Below are 16,017 nucleotides of genomic sequence, written 5' to 3' on the forward strand. Positions count from 1 at the left end.
TTTTAATTCAAATCTTTTTCAAATTTTCATAATTTTTCAAAATCAAATCTTTTTCAAATCATATCTTTTCAAAATCAAATCCTTTCCAATTTTTTTACTATTTTCGAAAATTCTTGCTAACAATTAGAGATGTGATTCAAAAATTTCTTCCTTAATAAGAAAGGTTCAATAATTGAATTTCAGAATCATATCTTTTAAATTTCTTGTTAGCCAAGATATTTATTTTAAAAATCAAATCTCTTTAATTGTTTGTCAATCAAATCTTTTTAAAACCATATTTTCTCAATCATATCTCCTCAACCACATCTTTTTCAAAAATAATTTTTAATCATATCTTTTTGATTCTTAATTTCAATTTTTTTTCAAAAATCACTTAACTACTTTCTCACTTTTAATTTTCGAAAAATCATCAACCACTTTTTCAAAATTCTTTTTTAAATTATTTTAAAATTTTTAGTTTTATTTAAAAATTTATTTTCAAAAATTTTCCCCCTCCTCACATCCTTTTATTTAAGGGACTAACACTCCTCCTCAATGTGCAATTCGAATTCTCTCCTCTCTACCTCCTCCTTCTATTCTTCTTTTCCTTTGACACCTCAAGGAATCTCTATACTGTGACATAGAGGATTCCATACTTTCTTCTCCTCTCTTTCATATGAGCAGGAGCAAGGACAAAGGCATTCTTGTTGAAGCTGATCCTGAACCTGAAAGGACCTTCAAGAGAAAGCTAAGAGAAGCTAAAGCACAACTCTCTGGAGAGGACCTAACAGAAATTTTCAAACAAGAAGAAGCCATGGCAGCCGAAAATAACAACAATGCCAACAATGCAAGGAAGGTGCTTGGTGACTTTACTGCACCTACTCCTGACTTCTATGGGAGAAGCATCTCTATCCCTGCCATTGGAGCAAATAACTTTGAGCTTAAGCCTCAATTAGTTTCTCTGATGCAACAGAATTGCAAGTTCTACGGACTTCCATTGGAAGATCCTCATCAGTTTTTGGCTGAATTTTTGCAAATCTATTACACTGTCAAGACCAATGGGGTTGATCCCGAGGTCTACAGGCTGGGGTTGATCCTGAGGTCTACAAGCTTAAGCTTTTTCCATTTGCTGTTAGAGACAGAGCTAGAATATGGTTGGATTCACAACCTAAGGAAAGCCTGAACTCTTGGGAAAAGCTGGTCAGTGCTTTTCTGGCCAAATTCTTTCCACCTCAAAAATTGAGTAAGCTTAGAGTGGAAGTCCAGACCTTCAGACAGAAGGAAGGTGAATCCCTCTATGAAGCTTGGGAAAGATACAAGCAACTGATCAGAAAATGTCCTTCTGACATGCTTTCAGAATGGAGCATCATCGGTATCTTCTATGATGGTCTATCTGAACTGTCCAAGATGTCATTGGACAGCTCTGCTGGAGGATCTCTTCATCTGAAGAAGACGCCTGTAGAAGCTCAGGAACTCATTGAGATGATTGAAAATAACCAATTCATGTACACTTCTGAAAGGAATCCTGTGAATAATGGGACAAATCAAAAGAAAGGAGTTCTTGAGATTGATACTCTGAATGCCATATTGGCTCAGAACAAAATATTAACTTAGCAAGTCAATATGATTTCTCAGAGTCTGTCTGGCATGCAAGCAGCAACAGGCAGTACCAAAGAAGCTTCATCTGAAGAAGAAGCTTATGATCCTGAGAACCCAGCAATGGAAGAGGTGAATTACATAGGAGAACACCTATGGAAACACCTATAATCCTTCATGGAAAAATCACCCAAATCTCTCATGGAAGGACCAACAGAGGCCTCAACAAGGCTTCAACAACAGTAATGGTGGAAGAAATAGATTTAGCAATAGCAAGCCTTTTCCATCATCTTCTCAGCAACAGACAGAGAATTCTAAGCAGAGCCACTCTAACTTAGCAACTGTAGTCTCTGATCTCTCTAAGACCACTTTAAGTTTCATGATTGAAACAAGGTATTCCATTAGAAATTTAGAGGCACAAGTGGGTCAGCTGAGTAAAAGAGTTACTGAACTCCCTCCTAGTACTCTTCCAAGCAATACAGAAGAGAACCCAAAGAGAGAATGCAAGGCCATAAACACGTCCCACATGGCTGAATGCATAGAGGAAGGAAAGGCAGTGATTTCCACTGGCCTCCAAGGAGTTCCCTAATGAAGAACCATGGGAATCTGAGGCTCACACTGAGACCATAGAGATTCCATTGAATTTACTTCTGCCATTCATAAGCTCTGATGAGTATTCTTCCTCTGAAGAGGATGAAGATGTTACTAAAGAGCAAGTTGCTAAGTACCTTGGAGCAATCATGAAGCTAAATGCCAAGTTATTTGGTAATGAGACTTAGAAGGATGAACCCCCCTTGCTCACCAAAGAATTAGATAATTTGACTAGGCAGAGGTTACCTCAGAAGAGACAGGATCCTGGAAATTCTCAATACCTTGTACCATAGGCACCATGACCTTTGAGAAGGCTCTGTGTGACCTGGGGTCAAGTATAAACCTCATGCCACTCTCTGTGATGGAGAAGCTAGGGATCCTTGAGGTACAAGCTGCAAGAATCTCATTAGAGATGGAAGACAATTCAAGAAAACAGGCTTATGGACTTGTAGAGGATATCTTGGTAAAGGTTGAAGGCCACTACATCCCTGCTGATTTCATAATCTTAGACACTGGAAAGTGTATGGATGAATCTGTCATCCTTGGCAGACCCTTCCTAGCCACAGCAAAAGCTGTGATTGATGTTGACAAAGGAGAATTAGTCCTTCAAGTAGATGAGGACTCCCTTGTATTTAAAGCTCAAGGATCTACCTCTGTAGTCATGAAGAGGAAGCATGAAAAGCTTCTCTCAATGCAGAGTCAAATAGAGCCCCCACATTCAAACTCTAAGTTTGGTGTTGGGAGGCAATCATCATGCTCTGAGTATCTGTGAGGCTCCATGAGAGCCCACTGTAAAGCTATTGACATTAAAGAAGCGCTAGTTAGGAGGCAACCCAATTTTATTATATCTATTTATTTTCCATTGTTATTTTATGTTTTCTGTAGGTTGATGATCATGTGAAGTCACAAAAACAACTAAAAAAGCAAAAACAGAATGAAAAATAGTATTAAAAAATAGCACACCTTGGAGGAGAATCTTACTGGCGTTTAAACGCCAGTAAGGGTAGAAGAATGGGCGTTAAACGCCTAGTCTGGCACCATTCTGGGCGTTTAACGCCAGAAATGGGCACCAGACTGGCGTTTAACGCCAGAAATGGGCACAGAGCTGGCGTTAAACGCTAGAAAGGGGAGAAAAGCTGGCGTTAAACGCCAGAAATGGGCAGCAACTGGCATTTAACGCCAGGATTGGCAATCAAGGGGGCGTTTACACGCTAACATGGTGCAGGGATGAGAAATCCTTGACACCTCAGGATCTGTGGACCCCACAGGATTCCTACCTACCTCATCTCTCTCTCTTCTTCACACCTTCCCATAACACCCTTCCCCAAATATCCTTCACCAATCACCTCAATACCTCTCCCCCAAAAACCCCTCACCTATCAAATCCTACTCTCTTCTCCATAATCTCTTCACCAATCCACATCCATCCATCATAAAACCCCACCTACCTCACCATTCAAATTCAAATCACTTTTCCTCCCAAACCCACCCATACATGGCCGAACCCTACCCCTCTCTCCACCCCTATATAAACCAATCTTCACTCCTTCATTTTCATACATCATACACAACACTTACCCCCTTGGCCGAATACTAAACCCCCTCCATCTCCTCTATTTCCTCTTCTTCTACTCTCTTCTTTCTTCTTTTGCTCGAGGACGAGCAAACCTTCTAAGTTTGGTGTGGAAAAAGCTAAAGCTTTTTGTTTTTCCATAACCATTTATGGCACCAAAGGCTGGAGAAACCTCTAGAAAGAGAAAAGGGAAGGCAAAAGCTCCCACCTCTGAGTCATGGGAGATGGAGAGATTCATCTCAAGGGTGCATCAAGACCACTTCTATGAAGTCGTGGCCAAAAAGAAGGTGATCCCCGAGGTCCCCTTCAAGCTCAAAAATGGTGAATATCCGGAGATTCGACATGAGATTCGAAGAAGAGGTTGGGAAATTCTCACCAACCCATTCAACAAGTTAGGATCTTAATGGTTCAAGAGTTCTATGTGATGCCAGGGCATCTTGGCCAGTTTCACTGACCTTTTCTTTACTGTTTTTAGGATAGTTTCATACATTTCTTTAGGAAATAAGCTAGTTTTGGGTAAATATTCACTTATGCCTTGATTCAAGCATACATTGTGCATTTTACATAATTTCATGAGGATTTTGCATAAGTTTAGTGACAAATATTATGTTGCATTACTCATGACTTGGACTAGAGCTTTGATGCACTTTATTGCTTGATTTCAGGACCAAAAAGGAAGCAAGAAAAGGGGAGGTAACTTGCAAGATTAATGAGAAAAGTGATTTCCAATAACATTCTCAAAAAGCCATCAATGCCCACGTTAGAGAGTCACGTTAACTAAGTTAACGTGAACTCTAACGTGGAGAAGAGAAGTTGAGCCAACGTTAGTGACACTTAACATTGTCACTAACGTTGGCAATTACTCATAAGTGGCCACGTTAGAAGCCACGTTAACCTAGTTAACGTGGCCTCTAACGTTAAGGGGGGGGGGAAGAGAAGCCAACGTTAGTGACACTCAACATTGTCACTAACGTTGGCCTATGGTGCAAAGTACCACGTTAACTCCCACGTTAACTTGGTTAACGTGGGAACTAACGTAAAGGATGAAGAGTTGTCGACAACGTTAGTGACACTCAACATTGTCACTAACGTTGAAGCAACCACACAACCCCCAAGAGTCACGTTAACCTCCACGTTAACTTAGTTAACGTGGAAGCTAATGATGAGGAAAGAAGGATGAGCCAACGTTAGTGACACTCAACATTGTCACTAACGTTGGGATGGTTAAAGATGGCTACGTTAGAGGCCACGTTAACCTAGTTAACGTGGACTCTAACGTGAGACCCAGGGGCACATTGGAACGTTAGTGACAATGTTGTGTGTCACTAACGTTCTCGAAGGTTGGCAAGGACCATGTTAGAAGCCACGTTAACCTAGTTAACGTGGGCTTTAACATGAAACAAGAAGGGGCACACTGGAACGTTAGTGACAATGTTGAGTGTCACTAACGTTCTCGAAGGATTAACAAGGCAACGTTAAAAGCCACGTTAACCTAGTTAACGTGGGTTTTAACGTAAGGCAAAGGGGTGCATTGGAACGTTAGTGACAATATTAAGTGTCACTAACGTTCTCGAACTTATATTCTCACTAAATATTAACACCCCTAACGTCCTGAGCTGAAGTCTCTGCCCACTTAGCACTTTCTCTTTGCAAGTAAAGCCAAGCCGAAATGAAGAAAAGAACTGCTTCAAACTCAAGATCCAAAGGCCCAAGACTTGAAGAGTAAACTAGAAGCTGAGAAGAGTAGTATATATAGGAGTAGCTTTGAATTGTAAAGAAGCTCGGGAGGCTGGGAAAAAGAGAACTACTCTCTGTATTTTACTTTCTTTGCAAATTCTAGTTTTATGATGTATTCTCCATCTTTGTTTTCATTTTCAAGAGCTATGAACAACTAAACCCCTTTCATTGGGTTAGGGAGCTCTGTTGTAATTTGATGGACCAATACTAATTTTCATTATTCTTCTTCTATCTTTCCTCTTGATTTTACTTGAAAGCTTTCGATCTTCATCCAATTGAGTAGTTATCTTGGAAGAGAAGCTATTCAAACTTGGATCTCTTTTGAACCTTGAAAGAAGAATGAAGAGATCAAGCTAGAAATGCTTTCTCATGCTGGACCAAATTGGGTTTGGATGGGTATGTGACTATAACCCTCTCAATACTTGATTTGGGAAATGCATGTGGTATAATCAGTGACCATACTTCATCTCTTCTCATGAGCAATTGACCAAGGAATTGGCTATTGATCAAGATTTGAGAGATTGAATTGCAAGAAATTGTAATTCAATCACTTAAGATTGCCAAGGAGATCAATGAGTGCATTGATTGAGGAAGAGATGAAAATGAACTTGATCCGGAGAATTGCAACATCTCCTAAGCCCAATGAACTCCCTATCTCTGATCTTACCCATTCTCTTTAATTTCTGCCATTTACTTTTATGAGCAAATCCCCCATTCCCATTTACAATTTGCAATTTATTTTCAGTCATTTACTTCCAGTCCTTTAATTCTAGCATTTACTTTTCTGTTATTTACATTCCCGCCATTTTATTTTCTGCAACTCTCAACCCAAATCCTGGATTCGCTCAACTAGAACATTCTTCTAATTAAAGTTGCTTGATCAATCAATCCCTGTGGGATTCGACCTCACTCTATTGTGAGTTTTTACTTGACGACAACTTCGGTACACTTGCCGAAGGGAGATTTGTTGAGAGACAAGTTTTCCGTGCATCAAGTTTATGGCGCCGTTGCCGGGGATTGATTGTGCATCAACAATGATTAGATTGGAAGATCACTAGATTGAGCATTTTATTTTGTGAATTTCATTTTCTGTTTGAGTGATTTACTTTTTGTTTTAGTTATACTTCTTCCCTTCTCCCTCTACTCTTTTGTTTTTTCTTTATTATTTTCAATTCTGTTTGCTAACCCATTAACTGTTTGATATATTGCATCACCCACAACTAACAGCAATTCTGACACAAATACTGTCTGCACCTATTTTCTCTGCTTGTACTTGTTGGTTGTATGACAGGGAGAAGAAGCGAGGCTTCAACTTCCTTTGATTCTGAACCGGAGAGAACCTTCCTTAGACTAAGGAGGGAGGCAAAAGAAAAACGAGTAGTTGGTGCTGAAGAATAGGAGGAACAGTTTGAGGAATACTTTGAACCAAACATGAAAGAAAACATGGAAAATCATCATGAAGAAGAGACTCACAACCATGGCAGAGGAGGTGGAGCAAATCATGCTGGGGAGGATAGAAGAGTTTTGGGCTCTTACATTAATCCAAACCCAGGCAATTATGGAAGTAGCATCCAAAAGCCAACAATCCATGCCAACAACTTTGAACTTAAACCACAGCTCATCACCCTTGTTCAGAACAACTGTTTGTTTGGAGGAGGTGTTCAAGAAGACCCCAATCAACATTTGACCACCTTCCTGAGAATATGTGACACAGTGAAATCTAATGGTGTTCATCCTGACACCTATAGACTGCTCTTATTTCCCTTCTCACTCAGAGACAAGGCAGCCAAGTGGCTAGAATCCTTCCCAAGGGAGAGCTTGACAACTTAGGAGGATGTGGTGAACAAATTCTTAGCAAGATTCTACCCTCCTCAACGAATCAATAGGCTGAGAGCTGAGGTTCAAACCTTCAGGCAACAAGATGGTGAGACTCTGTATGAAGCATGGGAGAGGTTCAAAGACTTAACAAGGAGGTGTCCACCTGACATGTTCAACGAATGGGTCCAGCTGCACATTTTCTATGAAGGGCTCTCTTATGAGTCAAAGAAGGCAGTAGACCATTCATCTGGAGGATCCTTGAACAAGAAGAAGACCATTGAGGAAGCCATAGATGTTATTGAAACAGTAGCAGAAAACGACTACTTCTATGCTTCCGAAAGAGGGAACACAAGAGGAGTGATGGAGCTAAACAATGTAGATGCTCTGTTGGCCCAAAACAAGCTCATTACCCAGCAGCTGGCTGACCTCACCAAGAAGATGGAGAGGAACCAAGTAGCAGCAATCTCCACTTCATCAACAACACAAGAAGGAGTAAACGAAGAAGCAGAGGGGAGTCAGGAGCAAGCCAACTACATTGGGAATTCACCAAGGAAAAACTATGATCCATACTCCAAGACTTACAACCCTGGATAGAGAAATCACCCGAACTTTGGGTGGGAAAGTGAGCAAGATCAAAAGCAATTCACCCAGAGGACATCTCAACACCCCCACAACAACACTTCTCCACATACTTATCAAAACCAAAACAGCACGTCTGCTCCGAATCACTCATCAATTGATGACAAGCTCTCTAAGATTGAAACCTTCATTGAAGGAATATGCAGAGACATTCAAGACAGTAAAGCATTCAGAGAGGAAGTGCAGTCAAACATGCAGAATCAAAATGCTGCCATCACAAAACTGGAGACACAAATCAGCTATCTGTTTAAGCAGCTTCCTAACCACAATTTTTGCTATGATGCCCATTCAAGCAAAAGGGAGGAGTGTCAAGCTATCATACTTAGGAGTGGGAAGGAACTGAAGGAACATCCCCAAAAACCACAAGAAGAAGGCTCAAATGAAAAGGAAGAAGAGCAAGATAGAATGCAACCCCCCACGCCAAGTTTGCAAAAAGAAAAAAAGATACCTCAACTGAACGTCTCAAGAGCTCCATACCCCCAGCTATTGAAGAAAAAGGAAGATGACAACCAGTTCTTGAGATTTTTGGAAATCTTCAAGAAGCTACAAATCAACATACCATTTGCTGAAGCCATAGATCAAATGCCACTTTATGCCAAATTTTTGAAGGAGCTAATGACTAAGAACAGAAGTTGGAAGAACAATGAGACTGTGATACTAATTGAAGAGTGCAGTGCTATCATTCAGCATAAACTACCTCAGAAACTGAAGGATCCTGGGAGTTTTCAGATCCCTTGCATTATAGGAGAAATCACAATAGAAAAGGCTCTTTGTGACTTAGGGGCCAGCATCAATTTGATGTCAGTAGCTATGATGAGAAAGATGAAAATTGAGGAGGCTAAACCAACAAAAATGGCTCTACAACTGGCAAACCAGTCGTTCAAATTCCCTCACGGGATAGTAGAGGATTTGCTAGTAAAAGTAGGAGATTTCATATTCCCAGCAGATTTTGTGGTGCTGGACATGCAGGAAGATGCCAAAACCTCTATCATTTTGGGAAGGCCATTCTTGGCCACTGCTGGAGCTGTCATTGATGTTCAAAAGGGTGACCTCACCCTGAGATTACACAATGAAAAGATGACATTCAATGTGTTCAAGGCCATGAGTTATCCACCGGAACAATTGGGGGAATGCATGAGGTTAGATGCACTTGAGGATGAAGTGCAGGAGAATTTTGAAGAAGATGAACCTGAAGAGAACGAGAGATTGGTGGAGGAAGAATCTGAATCAAGTGAAGAGGTAGCTACAGCAGAAATACATATACCAGATGCACCAAAGGAAGGGAACGAAAAATCAGAAGCACCCAAACCTGAACTCAAAGCATTGCCACCCACTCTCAAATATGCATATCTAGGAGAAAATGAAAACTACCCAGTGATCATAAATTCATCCCTTAGTCAAGATCAAGAGGACGAGCTACTCAAGGTGCTGCGGGAGCATAAGGATGCCATTGGATGGACCCTTGCTGACTTGAAGGGAATTAGTTCAGCCATATGCATGCATAAAATACTGTTGGAAGATGATGCCAAGCCATCCATTCAATCCCAAAGAAGGCTGAACCCAATCATGAAGGAAGTGGTACAGAAAGAGGTTATGAAGCTTTGGCAAGGAGGGGTCATATACCCAATTTCGGACAGCCCTTGGGTTAGCCCCATACATGTTGTGCCAAAGAAGGGAGGGATCACTGTGGTTACCAATGAGAAGAACGAGCTCATACCTACAAGGACCGTTACAGGATGGCGGATGTGCATAGACTACAGGAAACTCAATGAGGCTACACGAAAGGACCATTTTCCCCTTCCATTCATGGATCAGATGTTGGAAAGACTTGCAGGGCACGCATATTATTGTTTTCTCGACGGTTATTCAGGATATAACCAAATAGTGGTTGATCCAAGAGACCAAGAGAAAACCTCATTTACCTATCCGTATGGAGTGTTTGCCTTTAGGCGCATGCCATTTGGATTATGTAATGCCCCTGCAACTTTCCAACGCTGCATGCTTTCTATCTTTTCAGATATGATAGAAAAATTCATTGAAGTTTTTATGGATGATTTCTCGGTATTCGGAGATTCTTTTCCTAGTTGCCTACATCACCTCGCCTTGGTATTGAAAAGATGCCAAGAGACCAATTTGGTCTTAAACTGGGAAAAATGCCACTTCATGGTGACAGGAGGAATAGTCCTTGGTCACAAGGTCTCTCACCAAGGCATTGAGGTTGATAGAGCTAAAGTAGAACTTATTGAAAAACTACCCCCACCCAATGATGTCAAGGCAATTAGAAGTTTTTTAGGGCATGCTGGTTTTTACAGAAGGTTCATTAAAGATTTTTCAAAGATAGCCAAGCCCTTAAGCAATCTCCTTGTATCTGATACACCATTCATCTTTGATGAAACATGCATGCTAGCATTTGCACATTTGAAAATGAGGTTATCCTCTGCTCCTATCATCTCCCCACCTGATTGGAACCTACCATTTGAATTGATGTGCGATGCATCTGATTTTGCAGTTGGGGCAGTATTAGGACAAAGGAAAGATAACCTAGTTTGTGTGATATACTATGCTAGCAAAGTCCTTAATGAAACTCAAAAGAATTATACCACTACTGAAAAGGAGTTGCTAGCAATAGTTTTTGCATTTGACAAATTTAGATCATACCTCATTGGTGCTAAAGTGATTGTTTTTACAGATCACACAGCACTTAAATATTTGTTTGCCAAGCAAGAATCAAAGCCAAGACTAATAAGGTGGATCTTACTGTTGCAGGAATTCGATATTGAAATCAGAGACAAGAAAGGAGTGGAGAACAAGGTGGCAGATCACCTATCCAGAATCTCCCATGATTAAGGTGGAGAAAATGATACAAATGTGAACGAGCTCTTCCCTGATGAGCAGTTGATGACAGTTCACAAAGCACCATGGTTCGCAGATATTGCAAATTTCAAGGCGACTGGGGCATTACCCCCAGGGATCAATAAACATCAAAAGAGGAAGCTCATGAATGATGCAAAATACTTTGTCTGGGACGAGCCATATCTCTTCAAGAAATGTTCAGATGGAATTCTTAGAAGATGTGTTTCGGAAGAGGAAGGGAGAGAAGTCCTGTGGAACTGCCACGGTTCATGCTATGGCGGGCACTTTGGAGGGGACAGAACTGCAGCAAAAGTGTTACAAAGCAGATTCTTTTGGCCCATCCTTTTCAAGGATGCCAAGGAACTAGTAAAAAGCTGTAATGAATGCCAAAGATCTGGAAACCTGCCCAAAAGAAACGCCATGCCACAAAATTTCATCTTGGAACTGGAACTGTTTGATGTGTGGGGAATTGATTTCATGGGACCATTCCCAACCTCATATGCAAACAAGTACATCCTGGTAGCAGTGGATTATGTTTCCAAGTGGGTAGAGGCTATTGCAACCCCAACTAATGATAACAAGGTAGTCATGAACTTCCTCAGGAAGAATATCTTTAGCTGGTTTGGAGTCCCAAGAGCCCTCATCAGTGATGGAGGGAGCCACTTTTGTAACAAACTACTAGAAGCTCTCCTCTTACGATATGGGGTAAAACACAAAGTAGCCACACCTTACCATCCTCAAACAAGTGGGCAAACTGAGATATCCAACAGAGAGCTGAAGAGGATCCTGGAAAAGACTGTGGGCGCATCTAGAAAGGATTGGTCGAAGAAGTTGGATGATGCTCTTTGGGCATACAGAACAGCATTCAAAACTCCACTTGGAATGTCTCCATATCAACTAGTCTATGGGAAGGTTTGTCATTTACCACTGGAGCTGGAACACAAAGCTCTTTAGGCTATCAAGATACTAAATTTTGACAGCATTGCTGCTGGTGCAAAAAGGATCTTGCAGCTGCAAGAGATGGAGGAATTCAGGTTACAAGCCTATGAAAACACTAAGATGTATAAAGAGAAGGCAAAGAGAAAACATGACATGTATCTGGCACCCAGGAGTTTCAAAAAAGGGCAGCAAGTACTCCTTTACAATTCTAAATTAAGGCTGTTCCCAGGAAAACTCAAGTCAAGGTGGTCCGGACCTTTCATGGTTACAAAAGTATCACCATATGGCCACATCGAAATCATGGATGAAGGTTCAGAAAGGACTTTTACAGTGAATGGACAAAGACTCAAGCATTATCTGGGCAACATAGGGGAAAACCCCAGAGTAAAGTACCATCTCAAGTAATTAAGGACTCGTCGAGCTAGCGACGATAAAAGAGCGCTCTGTTGGGAGGCAACCCAACCTTAGGTAGTTTCACTTTCATCTTTATTTCAATAAAAATCACAAAGTTGTTTCCCCTGTATTGTAAGGAGCTAAGTTTGGTGTTCCACACCAGAACAATCCAAGAGTGATAGTGTAGTTCTAAGTTTGGTGTTCCACTAAAGGACATTAGTTAGAATTACACTCCACTCCAAAAGAACATTGCTAGCTCCATCCAATCAAGAGAAACCACTTAGATGTAGTTAGACTTTAGGTGATCATTGCTTTGCTGATAGCAAGATATGAGGGTCTCTGCATATATGCAATGTTTTGTACTGGGCAAAGAACTAAGTTTGGTGTTCACACACCAAATTGAGTTCGAGAGGCACAAGCATGCATGTAAGCTAACTATGTCTCAAGTGCTTTGGGAACAAGCAACTTCCAGTAACCTTGCAGGAATCTTATAAGGAAATGGTGCACCTTCACCCAAAGAAGCGAGGCAGCAAAAACTAGGATGATGACAAAGAGAGAGGGGGACCAGAGATCATCACCCGAAGGTTGTATTGTTACCTAATTCCATTATACTCAGAATTGTTAAAAGTTGAAAGTCCGAATGCACTTTTGATTTGTAGTTGCTCGTAGTTGAACCCTTTTTAAATTCTGTCTTTTAAGTTTTCCTTCTGAATAGGTCCATGATTTCTGGTTTAAATGTCACTGCATCATTCCCTTATTTACTTGTAAGCTTGTCCATTTTAAATCAAATTGAAGAAGAGAATGATTATGTTGTTAAAAGACCAGAGTAGAGTTCATATTGTGGAAGTGCACTCATGAATCTTTGGGGTAGTCATAAGTTAGCTAAGTTGGTTCAACCACAAGGTTAGGAGGACAACTATCTATCCTGAATACTTGACTTTGGATATACTCATGAGACTAAGTTAATAACAAGATCCTAAGAAGAGAAAAGGGAAAGAATAATGGAAGTGAAAAACAAAAGAAAAAGAGTAAGCAATAAGGCTAGGCATCAATGGTTTTAAGCTTGAGGCAAGTGTCTGTGGTGCTCCTGTGTGAGGGATCTACTTGGATGAATAAGCTCTTAGGGGTGCTTTATCACTTGGTAACTTGGGTTAACTAACCCGGGATTATCAGCTGAAAATCCATTATCAAGAGTAACCCTCACTATAGAGCATTTAGTAACCCAAAGAGGTGCTGGACACCAAGGTCTCAAGAAAAGAAAATAAATAAACTATATGCCTGTGGTGTGTATGTATGGGGGAGAGACTTGAGGGAGTAAGTCCTTAGGGGTGCTTCAACACCTAGCACCTTGAACCAACTGGTTCGGGAGTGTTGGCTGAAAGCTTATCTTAAAGAGTTGCCCCCTTACAGAGCACTTAGCGTAAATAACACAAATAACCCTTGAAATAACAATAAAAGGATCAATGAATAAAAGTCTCATGAGATATAAACAAAGTAAGTGTTTAGGGACATGATAAAGGTCTGAAAGCCAGTAATGGAATGAACCTAAGTTGCTATGCATGAAACCACCATAAAATCAGTAATATGACTTCCACAAGGATGACTCATTCCTCTGGATATTCCATTCATCATTCTCTTGTTCCAGTACTTGCTTAGGGACAAGCAAGCTTTAAGTTTGGTGTTGTGATGCCAGGGCATCTTGGCCAGTTTCACTGACCTTTTCTTTATTGTTATTAGGATAGTTTCATACATTTCTTTAGGAAATAAGCTAGTTTTGGGTAAATATTCACTTATGCCTTGATTCAAGTATACATTGTGCATTTTACATAATTTCATGAGGATTTTGCATAAGTTTAGTGACAAATATTATGTTGCATTACTCATGACTTGGACTAGAGCTTTGATGCACTTTATTGCTTGATTTCAGGACCAAAAAGGAAGCAAGAAAAGGGGAGGTAACTTGCAAGATTAATGAGAAAAGTGATTGCCAATAACATTCTCAAAAAGCCATCAGTGCCCACGTTAGAGAGTCACGTTAACTAAGTTAACGTGAACTCTAACGTGGAGAAGAGAAGTTGAGCCAACGTTAGTGACACTTAACATTGTCACTAACGTTGGCAATTACTCATAAGTGGCCACGTTAGAAGCCACGTTAACCTAGTTAACGTGGCCTCTAACGTTAAGGGGGGGAAGAGAAGCCAACGTTAGTGACACTCAACATTGTCACTAACGTTGGCCTATGGTGCAAAGTACCACATTAACTCCCACGTTAACTTGGTTAACGTGGGAACTAACGTAAAGGATGAAGAGTTGTCGACAACGTTAGTGACACTCAACATTGTCACTAACGTTGAAGCAACCACACAACCCCCAAGAGTCACGTTAACCTCCACGTTAACTTAGTTAACGTGGAAGCTAACGATGAGGAATGAAGGATGAGCCAACGTTAGTGACACTCAACATTGTCACTAACGTTGGGATGGCTAAAGATGGCTACGTTAGAGGCCACGTTAACCTAGTTAACATGGACTCTAATGTGAGACCCAGGGGCACATTGGAACGTTAGTGACAATGTTGAGTGTCACTAACGTTCTCGAAGTTTGGCAAGGACCACGTTAGAAGCCACGTTAACCTAGTTAACGTGGGCTTTAACGTGAAACAAGAAGGGGCACACTAGAACGTTAGTGACAATGTTGAGTGTCACTAACGTTCTCGAAGGATTAACAAGGCAACGTTAAAAGCCACGTTAACCTAGTTAACGTGGGTTTTAACGTAAGGCAAAGGGGTGCATTGGAACGTTAGTGACAATGTTAAGTGTCACTAACGTTCTCGAACTTATATTCTCACTAAATATTAACACCCCTAACATCCTGAGCTGAAGTCTCTGCCCACTTAGCACTTTCTCTCTGCAAGTAAAGCCAAGCCCAAATGAAGAAAAGAACTGCTTCAAACTCAAGATCCAAAGGCCCAAGACTTGAAGAGTAAACTAGAAGCTGAGAAGAGTAGTATATATAGGAGTAGCTTTGAATTGTAAAGAAGCTCGGGAGGCTGGGAAAAAGAGAACTACTCTCTGTATTTTACTTTCTTTGCAAATTCTAGTTTTATGATGTATTCTCCATCTTTGTTTTCATTTTCAAGAGCTATGAACAACTAAACCCCTTTCATTGGGTTAGGGAGCTCTGTTGTAATTTGATGGATCAATACTAATTTTCATTATTCTTCTTCTATCTTTCCTCTTGATTTTACTTGAAAGCTTTCGATCTTCATCCAATTGAGTAGTTATCTTGGAAGAGAAGCTATTCAAACTTGGATCTCTTTTGAACCTTGAAAGAGGAATGAAGAGATCAAGCTAGAAATGCTTTCTCATGCTGGACCAAATTGGGTTTGGATGGGTATGTGACTATAACCCTCTCAATACTTGATTTGGAAAATGCATGTGGTATAATCAGTGACCATACTTCATCTCTTCTCATGAGCAATTGACTAAGGAATTGGCTATTGATCAAGATTTGAGAGATTGAATTGCAAGAAATTGTAATTCAATCACTTAAGATTGCCATGGAGATCAATGAGTGCATTGATTGAGGAAGAGATGAAAATGAACTTGATTCGGAGAATTGCAACATCTCCTAAGCCCAATGAACTCCCCATCTCTGATCTTACCCATTCTCTTTAATTTCTGCCATTTACTTTTATGAGCAAATCCCCCATTCCCATTTACAATTCTGCAATTTATTTTCAGTCATTTACTTCCAGTCCTTTAATTCTAGCATTTACTTTTCTGTTATTTACATTTCTGCCATTTTATTTTCTGCAACTCTCAGCCCAAATCCTGGATTCGCTCAACTAGAACATTCTTCTAATTAAAGTTGCTTGATCAATCAATCCCTATGGGATTC

At 40.5% G+C, this 16,017-nt stretch overlaps 2 non-coding genes across 2 annotated transcripts; both read right to left on the reverse strand.

The window, feature by feature from the left end:
* Nucleotides 1-1,224: 1,224 nt before the first annotated feature.
* On the reverse strand, nt 1,225-1,332 carry LOC148581068 (small nucleolar RNA R71). Its single transcript, XR_015896549.1, has one exon. It is a non-coding gene; the product is annotated as a small nucleolar RNA R71 (small nucleolar RNA).
* A 6,028-nt stretch (nt 1,333-7,360) lies between these two features.
* LOC148581069 (small nucleolar RNA R71) lies at nt 7,361-7,464 on the reverse strand. Its single transcript, XR_015899540.1, has one exon. It is a non-coding gene; the product is annotated as a small nucleolar RNA R71 (small nucleolar RNA).
* Between the last annotated feature and the right edge of the window lie 8,553 nt (nt 7,465-16,017).

This window comes from Arachis ipaensis, chromosome B10, assembly GCF_059453495.1.
Source record: "Arachis ipaensis isolate K30076 ecotype BB chromosome B10, ASM5945349v1, whole genome shotgun sequence".
NCBI lineage: Eukaryota > Viridiplantae > Streptophyta > Magnoliopsida > Fabales > Fabaceae > Arachis > Arachis ipaensis.